This window comes from Arthroderma uncinatum (assembly GCF_011692745.1).
Source record: "Arthroderma uncinatum strain CBS 119779 chromosome Unknown scaffold2, whole genome shotgun sequence".
NCBI lineage: Eukaryota > Fungi > Ascomycota > Eurotiomycetes > Onygenales > Arthrodermataceae > Arthroderma > Arthroderma uncinatum.
In genome coordinates, this window is record NW_022983864.1 from 4,673,282 (window position 1) to 4,686,675 (window position 13,394).

The following is a 13,394-nucleotide window of genomic DNA, read 5'->3' on the forward strand; positions in this document are numbered from 1 at the left end:
AGTCCTTGTATATCCTATTCTCCTGAGTCACTTGGTCGCGCTATCGACTCTGTCGACCTAGCAACTTATACTGGCTCTCCCTGCTCCCTCAGTCGCTCTAGTGAGTCGGGCGACTGGGCGAGTGGGACGTGGTTATTCCGTTCCGTCTTGTCCGTTCAATGAGCGTATACTCTGGGGCTGCGCCGCAGGTGGTCTGTAACATCATCCCCTCCTTTCTTATCGAGTCGTCTCGACGAGTGCATAAATATCCGTGAGTGTCCTCCCTTCGTGTTTGGACGCTGAGAGGGAGCAGGCCTTGGCTGCTCAGGCTTCTCTGTCCGATGATCAGGCTTTCCTTCAGCAAGAGGCTCAGGATCTCTTCGCCCTGACTTTCGGTGCCCCTTCCTCCGATGATTATTCTATTGATCAACTTCTTGAGGGCCTTCCTTCTCCTAGTTCTTTACCCGTTGGTAGAAATTCTTCACCAGGCGCTGCGAATGCTTCAGGTGCCTAGCGGGTTCATAAGTGTTTTCTGAGAAGTCATATCCCTTCTATTTAACTAAGTAGTGAGTTTGTCCGCTGATCATTTTCTTGTCTAGGATCTTCTCGACTTTGTATTCTTTTTCTTGATTTTCTGGTTATATTTCTGGTTCGTATGGTTTGGCGTTTTAGGGTGCTTTTTCGAGTAATGAGACGTGAAACGTTGGGTATATTTACATGTGGTCTGGAAGTTGGAGTTTGTAATTGAGTTGTCCAATCTTTTCCAAAATCTTGAATGGTCCCAGTTTCTTGTGGTCCAGTTTGTCGCTTGGTCTCAATATCTTGATATTTTGTTAAAGTAGGAATACTTTTTCCCCCTTCTTAAAGTCTGGCGCTTCTATGTGCCGTTGGTCGTAGTAGTGTTTCATTCTGTAGTTCAAGAATTCGAGATCCAACTGTAGGTGTCTATGGAGTTCGCACATTTGTTCTGCCAAAACCTCTGCTTCTAAGGCGTGTGTTTTGCCTTCTCTTGGTGTTTTTATCGTTTCTGTTTCTCTTCCGTAATTTGCAAAGAAAGGTATCATGCCTGTTGAGGCGTTCTTCGCTCCATTATAGACGAGCTATACTATTGGTAGTAGTAAAACCCAGTTATCCTATTCATAGTTAATATAGCATCTTAGGTACTATTCCACTATTTGGTTCATCCTTTCACTTTATCTATCTATCTATAGGTGATATGCCGTCGAGGCTTTCTGTTCAATCCCTATTCTTTCAGTGAGTATCGTCTAGAATTTACATATGAATCTTGTGTCTCTATCTGATATAATTTCATCCAGTAACCCTTTATCTGCAAAGACATGTCATAATAGAATATATACTGTCTCCAGTGATGTGGTCTTTTTGATAAATAGTATGAAATAAGTATACTTCATCAGTCTGTCCGTGACTGTAAGTATCAAATTGTATTAAATGCCTATTCATGGCTCTGTTGACTTCAATAGCTTGACTATAAAGTCCATTACTATTGATTTCCATGCTGTTTCCTTGTATGGTATAGGCTATAGGAGTCTATATAGCGCGTGTCATTCTGATTTATTTCATTGGCAAACTTCACACTCCTGGATATATCATCTGATCTCTCTCTATATTCCTGGCCAATAGTAGTTTTGCGTAATTCGGTCCATGGTTTTTTCAATTCCGAAATGTCCTGCAACTTTTGCGTTATGGTTGTCTCTTAGTATTTGTGGTCGTACTTCTCTAGGTATATATATCAATCCTTGATATAGAAGTATTCCGTTTTCCTTTTTGTATTTTTCGTCGTTGTCTTTGATTCGTTCGAATAAGGGATCTTTTATTATTACTTTTCATATTTCGTTCGTCAGAGTGTCTTCCTCGGTCGTGACCGTTCGAGTAGCCCTCAATGCTTGCTGATCTAAGATCATACCCTTGGTATCTGGATCTAGATACAATATTGCTCTAGATTCTCTTTCTTCATTATTAAATCTGGTCTCCTACTCAACGCGTCCGCGAAGGCGTTCTCTGTTTCTTTGCAATGTTATATCTTGAAGTTGTAGTAGGCTAGTACCTCAGTGTACCATCTTGACTGTTGATGAGTGAGTTCCTTGGTTGTCGTAAAGTATGTCAGATTCTGGTGGTCGCTGATAACTGTGGTCAGATGCCTTGCTCCTTGGAGCTCTTATTTCCATCTCTTAAATACTGCAACAATTGCTAATAGCTCTTTATCATGGATATTATAATTCTGTTCTACAGGGGTCATGGTTCTTGCATAGCATGTAACCAATCTTAGTTTTCCTGTGTCGTCTTTTTGTTATAACCATGCTTTGATCGCACAGTCTGATACATCTGTATCAAGATAACTCTCTTTATTTAGGTCGAAGTGTATTCACATGTCTCCTTAACTAAACTTTTCTTTAAGTTCTTTAAATACTTGTTCTTCGTTAGTTCCCCAAATAAACTCTTTTGCCTTCCTGAATAGGTCCATCAGGGGTTTCGCTGTTACTAAGAATTTGTGTATGTATTGTCAATAATAATTTGCTAGTTCGTGGAATTGTTGTACTTCTTTGACTGTTGTCGGCGTAGGCCAATCAATAATGGCTCTGATCTTGTCTGGGTCCATCTGGATTCCTTCCGTTAACACAATATGTCCTAGGAACTTGACTGATTGTTTGTAGAATTCGCACTTTGATACTTTGAGGTAAAGCTCGTACTCTTCAAGTTTCCTAAGTACTTGTCTGACTTTCTCTATGTGATCTTCTTGGGTTCCTTTAGTAAATATCAGGACGTCGTCCAGGTATACTACCACAAATATGTCCAAATATTCGCGTAGCACGTTATTGATAAACACCTAGAATGTTGCTGGTGCGTTGGTTAATCCAAAAGGCATAACCAAGAATTTATATAATCCAAATCGTGTCCTGAATACTGTTTTCCATTCTTCGCCTTCTTTCATTCATATTTGGTAGTAGGCTTCTCGTATATCCAATGCCGTGAAGTATATTGTTCCTCTAAATCTGTCTTATATCTCATCAATAAGTGGTAATGGGTATCAGTTCTTAATTATTATATTATTAAGTTGTTGATAATCCACGCATAATTGTAGACTTCCATCCTTCTTTGGTACAAAGATGATTGGGTATCCTGCTAGTGATTGCGATTGTCATATGTATCCTTTTGCTAAGTTGTCGTTAATATATCTTCGTAATGCTTCAAGTTCTGTCTTGATCAATCTATATATGGGTTTATATATAGGCGTCTTCCCTTCCACTAGGGGTATCTCATGATCCCATGCCTGATATTCCAGCAAGCTTTCTAATGGTTCTCGTTCTCTGAATACCTCAATTAGGTTGTGATACTCCTTTAGTATCTATTATCGTAGTTTCTCTATTTCAGTAGCTTCCTCCGTTCGGTGAACCATTTCCTGCTTCTTTATTGATCAATTGTTTGTAGTTCCTGTCGTTCCCGTTTCAACCTAGGGCGTCTTGCCCAGTATCTGACCTTAATCCCTTCTTTTAGTGCAGGTGGCCGCAAGGGTATCAGTCTTCTGATCAGAGCGGCGGTTTCCACCATCTAGTCATAATATGCCGTCTCTCTAGTTAATAGTCAGGTTGTGTTTCACTAACCAAGGGTGTCCTAAGACCATATTGTAACTCCCTAGGCTTATCATGTCGAAACATTCTGTTCCCTTGTACCATCCTTTGACGTATACCTTCATACCTCTGGTTTCCTTGTCGATTCTTTGGTTCCAATCTTCGTTAAGTCCTCCCAGTTTGTATAGTTCCTTTTTCATTTAGGTATGAATCCCTGACTGCTTCACAAATTCCAGATCTATAAAGTTCCCAGTAGCTTCTAAATCGATCAGTGCTCGCGCGTTTAGCCCTACTAATTAAACTACTATCGCCAAGTGATTCTTTCCTCTTGTCGCAGCTAGACTTCTGCTTGTTTTAAGTCCTGTAGACTGTCGAAATCATCCATTTCCTATCGTCTTGATTTGTTAATCATGAGTTCCGTCGTACAGTCCTTTAGTACTAGTTAAAGCCTGAACTTCCTTATTCAGTTCTTCCCAACTAAGTTTATCTATTAAGTCCTCATTTGGGTACTCCGTTGTCTATATTGCTCAGTCCTTTCAACTCTCTTAAAGCTGTAGTTGTTTTCATAAGTGTCGTGTTGTCTTTAACCAATATCTGGTTGCCGCTTTTCCTTTAAACTATATGGTATGTCCTTTATACTACATAGTGATTTGTTTGCCTGTTTTCTAGTATAAGACTTCCAGTCATTCATATAGTGTTATGTTTTCTTGATCCGTTATATTGACACTTTTTCCATCTATCCATCCTAAGTATTTATTAATATGTACCAGACACTCCTTGTCTATATAATACCTCTAGTGGATATTCTTACTGTCTCTGCACAATAGGCATTTTATACAGTTTTCATAGTGAAATCTTTGTCCTGATTTCCATGTTTCTTTAAAGATGTGGTATTTGTAGTGGCAGTCCCACCCATATTTGTCGTGGCATGGGTGCCTGGGGTCTCTGACTTCCATTTGTTTTTCCTCGTTATGTCTGAAGCATAGTCCTTTCTCTTTGCACACTGTCCAGTGTTCATTAGGTATCTGGTTATCACATTTCTCTCTTTGTTCTTATAGTTATTTATAACTATCTTTGAATGTTATCCGTGGTGCTTCATTTTCCCAGTTATTCATTTCCTACGTATCCTCGTATTCTGATTCAGTTTCTCCTTCCAAGTCTGTTTGTCCTGGTGTCACAATTCCTTGGTTAGGCCCTGTTATTAAGTCGTGTTCAACATCTATTAGTAGTTCCAATCTTTCCGTGACGGTTCATCTGTGTTTTTCTAGTGTTTATAATTCTTGTTGTAATAGATCATTGTGCTATTCTATTGTGATTCCGTTGGTTTAATATCTTAGGAGTCTTCAGTATTCTTCCTCCGTGAGTCCGTTAGAACTTGATCCATACCCTACGACTGCGTTCTGTTGTATCAGAGTAGGTCTCTTACTGGTTGCCCTAAGGTATTGTTTGACGTTCTTTGAGTCTTGATAGTTTTCTCTATCCTGCTCCTTCTCGTTGCTACTAGTCTTAGACGTAGTGGTAGCGTTGAGGTGCTTCTTGGTATCCCCTTGTTTCTTCCTGTAGTCTTTTGTGATATATCCGGGTTTCTCACAGTAGAAACATAGCTTCTTGTCCCTGCATCTTTTGCTCTTCTCGATATTATAAGGTCGTTTTTCGGTGGCGTCCAATTCCATGGGTGTGGTGCCGTAATCGCTGCGTTTATTTGACCCTTTGTATTGGTTTGCTTTCCAGAAAGTGTTCTTTCCTTGTCGTATGTTTCGTAGATTATAGAGTTGATTGTCGATGCGTACTGCCATTTCAACCATTCGTTTAAAACTGTTATATGGTCCCATCTTGATGGTTTTGTATTGGGTTTCTGGTTTTAGTCCTTGTTCAAATATAGCCATTTTCTGCTCGTTGTCGTGGATTCCTAGTTCTTGACAGATCTACTGTAATTACACTGCGTACTGTGCTGCGTCCCTGGTTTATCTGAGTCCCTATAGTTTGCGTTATAGGGTCCTCTTTCTGTCAGTGTCTCCGAAGAATTATCTGAGTACTTGTTTAAATTGTGCATAGCTATTAAGTACATCTATATATAGTATGGGTCATCCTCTGATGTTAGTCCAGTCCTCAAGATATGGTTTGAACCATGTTGCCGCTGCCTCTCACATATAGGACCCTGCGAAGATAACTTTTTCCATATCAGTGACTCCTGGTTTAGTTGCTAGATAGATGTCGCATTCCCCTAGGAAGTGTTCTAGCTTGGCGCGGTCTCCTTTATAAGTATTGGGTTTGTGGATCTTGATAGTAGTTCTCTTATCTCTGGTTCTGACTCTAAGTACGTCAATGGCGTCTTTGTGACTTTTAACTTGTTCTAAAGTCTGTTTAACAATGTCTTTATATTTGTTAAGTAATCTTCGTTATTCTTCCACTTGTTTATTGGTCTTATCCAGCTGCTCATCGTTGGGTTGCTCTTTGACTCTTTTTTCCAACTCGATGATTTTCTGTCACATTTGCCCTAACAAGGCGTTGGTGTTGATGGTTGGTCCACTTGCTGATGACATATTGGCTCGTCTTGCTTTGGTATATTCCTATGGTTAGTATGCTCTCAGGGGTAGGGTGATACGTACCTAGTTTTGTCCTTCTTAATATATAATCATAAGTCATTTGGGTCGGAGTGTCTATAACAGTATGATAGCTCCAGTAAGTCGGAATTACTTTTGCCTCTTTATAACCGTGAAGTTAGGGCTCTATCAAGTCAAAATTGATTATGCCTCTTCATAATCATGAAGTCGGGGCGATCAATGTCACAAGCTGATGGCGCTCCTTGATTACCTAAAGGTGATTAGAGGTTCACACCTGCTATAAGACAGAAGGTACGAAGGTTTTAGGGAAAGCTTAGGTTGGAAGTGAGTTGTTATAGGAGACGGCTTGGTATCAGAGTAAGATAGAATACTATAGCGAGACTATCCCTTAGTTCCAAGTGTGGCTTTAGTCAGTGCCTGGGTCGGATGAAGGCTGAAGGTCCTTATAAGCAGTAAAGACAAAGTTGACCTACGTCAATGGGCAAAGGGGTATTTAGTAAATATAGTATAAGACAACTGGAATGGTACTTTGTATTAAGCAGTATAGTAAAACTGTAGCTGGTTTGATCGCGAGTATAAGACTCTTGATCCTGAGGTAATGAGCATCTTTATATATAAGTCCTTGTATATCCTATTCTCCCAAGTCGCTTGGTCGCGCCGTCGACTCCGTCGACCTGGCAACTTATACTGGCTCTCCCTGCTCCCTCAGTCGCTCTAGTGAGTTAGGCGACTGGGCGAGTGGGATATGGTTGTTCCGTTCCGTCTTGTCCGTTCAATGAGCGTATACTCTGGGGCTGCGCCGCAGGTGGTCTGTAACAAAGGTCCACAAAGGGACTGGGACATCAGGTCCACAACAGGACCTGAGAAGAATCAGGAGGAAGGGACCAGATATACCATATATATAAAGATACTTATTTCCTTAGGATTAAGAGTCTTATACTCGCGATCAAACCAGCTACAGTTTTACTATACTACTCAATACAAAGCACCATTCTAGTTGTCTTATAATATATTCACTGAATACCCCTTTGCCCATTGATATAGGTCAACTTTGTCTTTACTACTCATAAGGACCTTCAGCCTTCATCTGACTAAGGCACTGACTGAAGCCACACTTGGAACTGAGGGATAGTCTCGCTATAGTATTCTATCTCACCCTAGTACCAAACTGTCTCCTATAATGACTTACTTCCAACCTAAGCTTTCCCTAAGACCTTCATACCTTCTGTCTTACGGCAGGTGTGAACCTCTGATCACCTTTAGGTAATCAAGGAGCGCCGTCAGCTTGTGACAGTGGAACTGTTATACTTCTTTGACTATTGTCGGCGTAGGCTAATCGATAATGGCTTTGATCTTGTCTAGATCTATCTAGATTCCTTCTATTAACACAATATGTTCTAGGAACTTGACTGATTATTTATAGAATTCACACTTTGATGCTTTAAGGTAAAGCTTGTACTCTTCAAGTTTCTTAAATACTTATCTGACTTTTTTCGTGTAATCTTCTTGGGTTCCTTTAGTAAATATCAGGACGTTATCCAGGTATACTACCACAAATATGTCTAAATATTCGCGTAGCACGTTGTTAATAAGCGCCTAAAATATTGCTAGTGTGTTAGTTAATCTAAAAGGTATAACCAAGAATTCGTATAATCCAAATCGTGTCCTAAATACTGTTTTCTATTCTTCGCCTTCTTTCATTTATATCTAGTAGTAGGCTTCTTATATATTCAATACTATAAAGTATGTTATTCCTCTGAATCTGTCTTATATCTCATTAATAAGTGGTAATAGGTATTAGTTCTTGATCATTATATCGTTAAGTTATTAGTAATCCACGCATAATCGTAGACTTCCATCTTTCTTTAGTACAAAGATGATTAGGTATCCTGCTAGTAATTGCGATTGTCGTATATATCCTTTTACTAAGTTGTCGTTAATATATCTTTATAATGCTTCGAGTTCTGTCTCAGTCAACCTGTATATGGGTTTATATATAGACGTTTTCTCTTCCACTAGGGGTATCTCATGATCCCATGCCTGATGTTCCGGCAAGCTTTCTGATAGTTCTTGTTCTCTAAATACCTTAATTAGATTGTGATACTCCTTTGGTATCTATTATCATAGTCTGTCTATTTCAATAGCTTCCTCTGTTTGGTGAACTGTCTTTTACTTCTTTGTTAATTAATCATTTGCAGTTCCTGTCGTTCCTATTTCAACCTAGGGCGTCTTGCCCAGTATCTGACCTTGATCCCTTCTTTTGGTGCGGGTGGCCGCAAAGGTATCAGTCTTCTGGTCAGAGCGGCGGTTTCCACCATCTAGTTATAATATGCCATCTCTCCAGTTAATAGTTGGGTTATGTTTTACTAATCAAGAGTGTCCTAAGACCATGTTATAACTCCCTAGGCTTGTCATGTCAAAACATTCTATTCCCTTGTACTATTCTTTAACGTGTACCTTTATACCTCTGGTTTCCTTGTTGATTCTTTGGTTTCAATCTTTGTTAAGTCCTCCCAGTTTGTATAGTTCCTTTTTCATTTAGGTATAAATCCTTGACTACTTCATAAATTCTAGATCTATAAAGTTCCTAGTAGCTTTTAAATCAATCAGTACTCGCGCATTTAGCCCTACTAATTAAACTACTATCGCCAAGTGATTCTTTCCTTTTATTATAGCTAGACTTCTGCCTATTTTAAGTTCTGTAGACTGTCAAAATTATCTATTTCCTATTATCTTAGTTTATTAATCATAAGCTTCGTTCTGTGGTCCTTCAGTACTAGTCAAAGCCTGAATTTCCTCATTCAGTTTGTCCTAACTGAGTTCATCTGTCGAGTCCTTATCTAGGTACTCTGTCGTCTATATTGCTTAGTCTTTCTGACTCTCTTGGAGCTGTAATTGTCTTTGTAGGTTGTTACAGACCACCTGCGGCGCAGCCCCAGGATATACACTCATTGGACGGGAGGATCACGGGCCAGACCTTGAGGGCACCAGTCACGTGACCAATAGCGATAGGACCGATAGGACGGGCTTGGCAGCTTCCTATCGATACTATCACAACAACCGATAGGAGTGATAGGAACCCCTTGGCGGAGGACTATCGCACCTATCACTAGATATATACCATGTATATAAAGACGCTCATTACCTTAGGATCAAGAGTCTTATACTCGCGATCAAACCAGCTACAGTTTTACCATACTGCTCAATACAAAGCACCATTCCAGTTGTCTTATACTATATTCACCGAATACCCCTTTGCCCATTGACGCAGGTCAACTTTGTCTTCACTGCTCACAAGGACCTTCAGCCTTCATCCGACCAAGGCACTGACTGAAGCCACACTTGGAACTGAGGGATAGTCTCGCTATAGTATTCTATCTCGCCCCGGTACCGAGCCGTCTCCTACAACGACTCACCTCCAACCCAAGCTTTCCCTAAGACCTTCGTACCTTCTGTCTTACGGCAGGTGTGAACCTCTGATCACCTTTAGGTAATCAAGGAGCGCCGTCAGCTTGTGACATTGATCGCCCCGACTTCACGGTTACGAAGAGGCATAATCAATTTCGACTTGATAGAGCCCCGACTTCACGGTTACGAAGAGGCAAAAGTAATTCCGACTTACTAGAGCCACCATACTGTCATAGACACTCCGACCCGAGTGACTTACGATTATATATCAAGAAGGACAAAACTAGGTACGTATCGCCCTACCCCTGAAAAATATACTAACTACAGGAATATACCAAAGCAAGACGAGCCAATATGTCATCAGCAAGTGGACCCACCACCAATGTCAACAACCTACTCATGCAAATGAGGGAGAAGATCCTTGAATTAGAAAAAAGAATCGACGACCAACCCAACGACGAACAATTGGACGAAACCAACAAGCAGGTGGAAGAACAACGACGACTACTTGAAGATTGCAGAGACACCGTCGAACAAACTATGGTACAGATCGAAGGATACAAAGACGACATCAATGCACTTAAAGTGAGAACTGGAGACAAGAGGTCTACCGTCAAGATTCACGAACCCGATACTTATAAAGGAGACCGCGCCAAACTGGAACACTTCCTAGGGGAATGCGACATCTATCTGGCAACTAAACCAGGAGTCACTGATACGGAAAAAGTTATCTTCGCAGGATCCTATATGCGAGAGGCAGCGGCAACATGGTTCAAACCATATCTCGAGGACTGGACTAACACCGGAGGACGACCCATACTATACGCGGATGTACTCAACAGCTACGCACGATTCAAACAAGTACTCAGACAATTCTTCGGAGACACCGACAGAAAGAGGACCCTACAACGCAAACTACAGGGACTCAGACAAACCAGGGACGCAGCACAGTACGCAGCGCAATTACAGCAGATCTGTCAAGAACTAGGAATCCACGACGACGAGCAGAAAATGGCTATATTCGAACAAGGACTAAAACCAGAAACCCAATACGAAACCATCAAGATGGGACCATACAACAGTTTCGAACGAATGGTTGAAATGGCAGTACGCATCGACAATCAACTCTACAACCTACGAAACATACGACAAGGGAAAAACACTTTCTGGAAAGCAAACCAATACAAAGGGTCAAACAAACGCAACGACTACGGCACCACACCCATGGAATTGGACGCCACTGAAAAACGACCTTATAATACCGAGAAAAGCAAAAGATGCAGGGACAAGAAGCTATGTTTCTACTGCGAGAAACCCGGACATATCGCAAAAGACTGCAGGAAGAAACAAGGGGATACCAAGAAACACCTCAACGCTACCACTACGTCTAAGACTAGTAGCCACGAGAAGGAGCAGGGTAGAGGAGGCTATCAAGACTCACAGAACGACAAACAATACCTTAGGGCAACCAGCAAGAGACCTACTCTGATACGACAGAACGCAGTCGTAGGGTATGGATCAAGTTCTAACGGACTCACGGAGGAAGAATACCGAAGACTCCTGAGATGCCGAACCGACGGAATCACAACAGAACAGCACAACGATCTATTACGACAAGAATTACGAACACTAGAAAAACACAGACGAACCGTCACGGAAAGATCGGAACTACCAACAGACGTCGAACACGACTTAACGACAGGGCCCAACCAAGGAATTGTGACACCAGAACAAACAGACTCGGAAGGAGAAACCGAATCAGAATACGAAGATACGCAGGAAACGAATAACTGGGAAAACGAAGCACCACGGATAACGTTCAAAGATAGTTATGAACAACTACGGGAACAAAGAGAGAAATGCGATAACCAGATACCCGACGAACACTGGACAGTGTGCGAAGAGAAAGGACTATGCTTCAGACACAACGAGGAAAAACAGACAGAAGTCAGAGACCCCAGGCACCCATGCCACGACGAATACGGGTGGGACTGCCACTGCGAATACCACATCTTCAAAGAAACATGGAAATCAGGACGAAGATTTCACTACGAAAACTGCATGAAATGTCCATCGTGCAGAGATAGCAAGGACATCCACTGGAGGTATTGTACAGACAAGGAGTGTCTGGTACACATCGACAAATACTCAGGATGGATAGATGGAAAAAGTGTCAATGTAACGGACCAAGAAAACATAACGCCACACGAACGACTGGAAGTCTTATACTGGAAAACAGGCAAACAAATCACTGTGCAGTATGAAGGACATACCACACAGTTCGAAGGAAAAGCGGCAACCAGATATTGGTTGAAGACGACACGACACTTACGAAAACAGCTACAGCTCCAAGAGAGTCGGAAAGACCGAGCAACACAGACGACAGAGTACCTAGACGAGGACTCGACAGACGAACTCAGTTGGGAAGAACTGAATGAGGAAATTCAGACTTTAACTAGTGCTGAAGGACCGTACGACGGAACTCATGATCAACAAACCAAGACGATAGGAAACGGACGATTTCGACAGTCTACAGGACTTAAAACAGGCAGAAGTCTAGCTGCAACAAGAGGAAAGAATCACTTGGCGATAGTAGTCCAATTGGCAGGGCTAAACGCGCGAGCACTGATCGATTCAGGAGCTACTGGGAACTTCATAGATCTGGAATTTGTGAAGCAGTCAGGGATTCATACCCAAACGAAAAAGGAACCATACAAACTGGGAGGACTTAACGAAGATTGGAACCAAAGAATCGACAAGGAAACCAGAGGTATGAAGGTACACGTCAAAGGACGGTACAAGGGAACAGAATGTTTCGACGTGACAAGCCTAGGGAGTTACGACATGGTCTTGGGACACCCTTGGTTAGCGAAACACAACCCGACTATTAACTGGAGAGACGGCACATTGTGACTAGATGGTGGAAACCGCCGCTCTGACCAGAAGACTGATACCCTTGCGGCCACCCGCACCGAAAGAAGGGATCGAGGTCAGATACTGGGCAAGACGCCCCAGGTCGAAACGGGAACGACAGGAACTGCAAACGATCGATCAACAAAGAAGCAGGAAACGGTTCACCGAACGGAGGAAGCTACTGAAATGGACAAACTACGACAACAGATACCGAAGGAATATCACGACCTAATCGAGGTATTCAGAGAACGAGAACCATCAGAAAGCTTGCCGGAACATCAGGCATGGGATCATGAGATACCCCTAGTGGAAGGGAAGACGCCTGCATACAAACCCACATACAGATTAACCGAGACAGAACTCGAAGAACTACGGAAATACATCGACAGCAACTTGAAAAAAGGATATATACGACAATCGACATCACCAGCAGGATACCCAATCATCTTTGTACCAAAGAAAGATGGAAGCCTACGATTATGCGTGGATTACCGACAACTTAACGATATAACGATCAAGAACCGATACCCATTACCACTCATTGATGAGATACAAGACAGATTTAGAGGGACAACATACTTCACGGCATTGGACATACGAGAAGCCTACTACCGGATACGAATGAAAGAAGGCGAAGAATGGAAAACAGCATTCAGGACACGATTCGGATTATACGAATTCTTGGTTATGCCTTTTGGATTAACCAACGCACCAGCAACATTCCAGGCACTTATCAACAACGTGCTACGCGAATATTTGGACATATTTGTGGTAGTATACCTGGACGACGTCCTGATATTTACTAAAGGAACCCGAGAAGACCACACAGAAAAAGTCAGGCAAGTACTCAAGAAACTTGAAGAGTACGAGCTTTACCTCAAAGCATCAAAGTGTGAATTCTACAAACAATCAGTCAAGTTCCTAGGACATATCGTGTCAACAG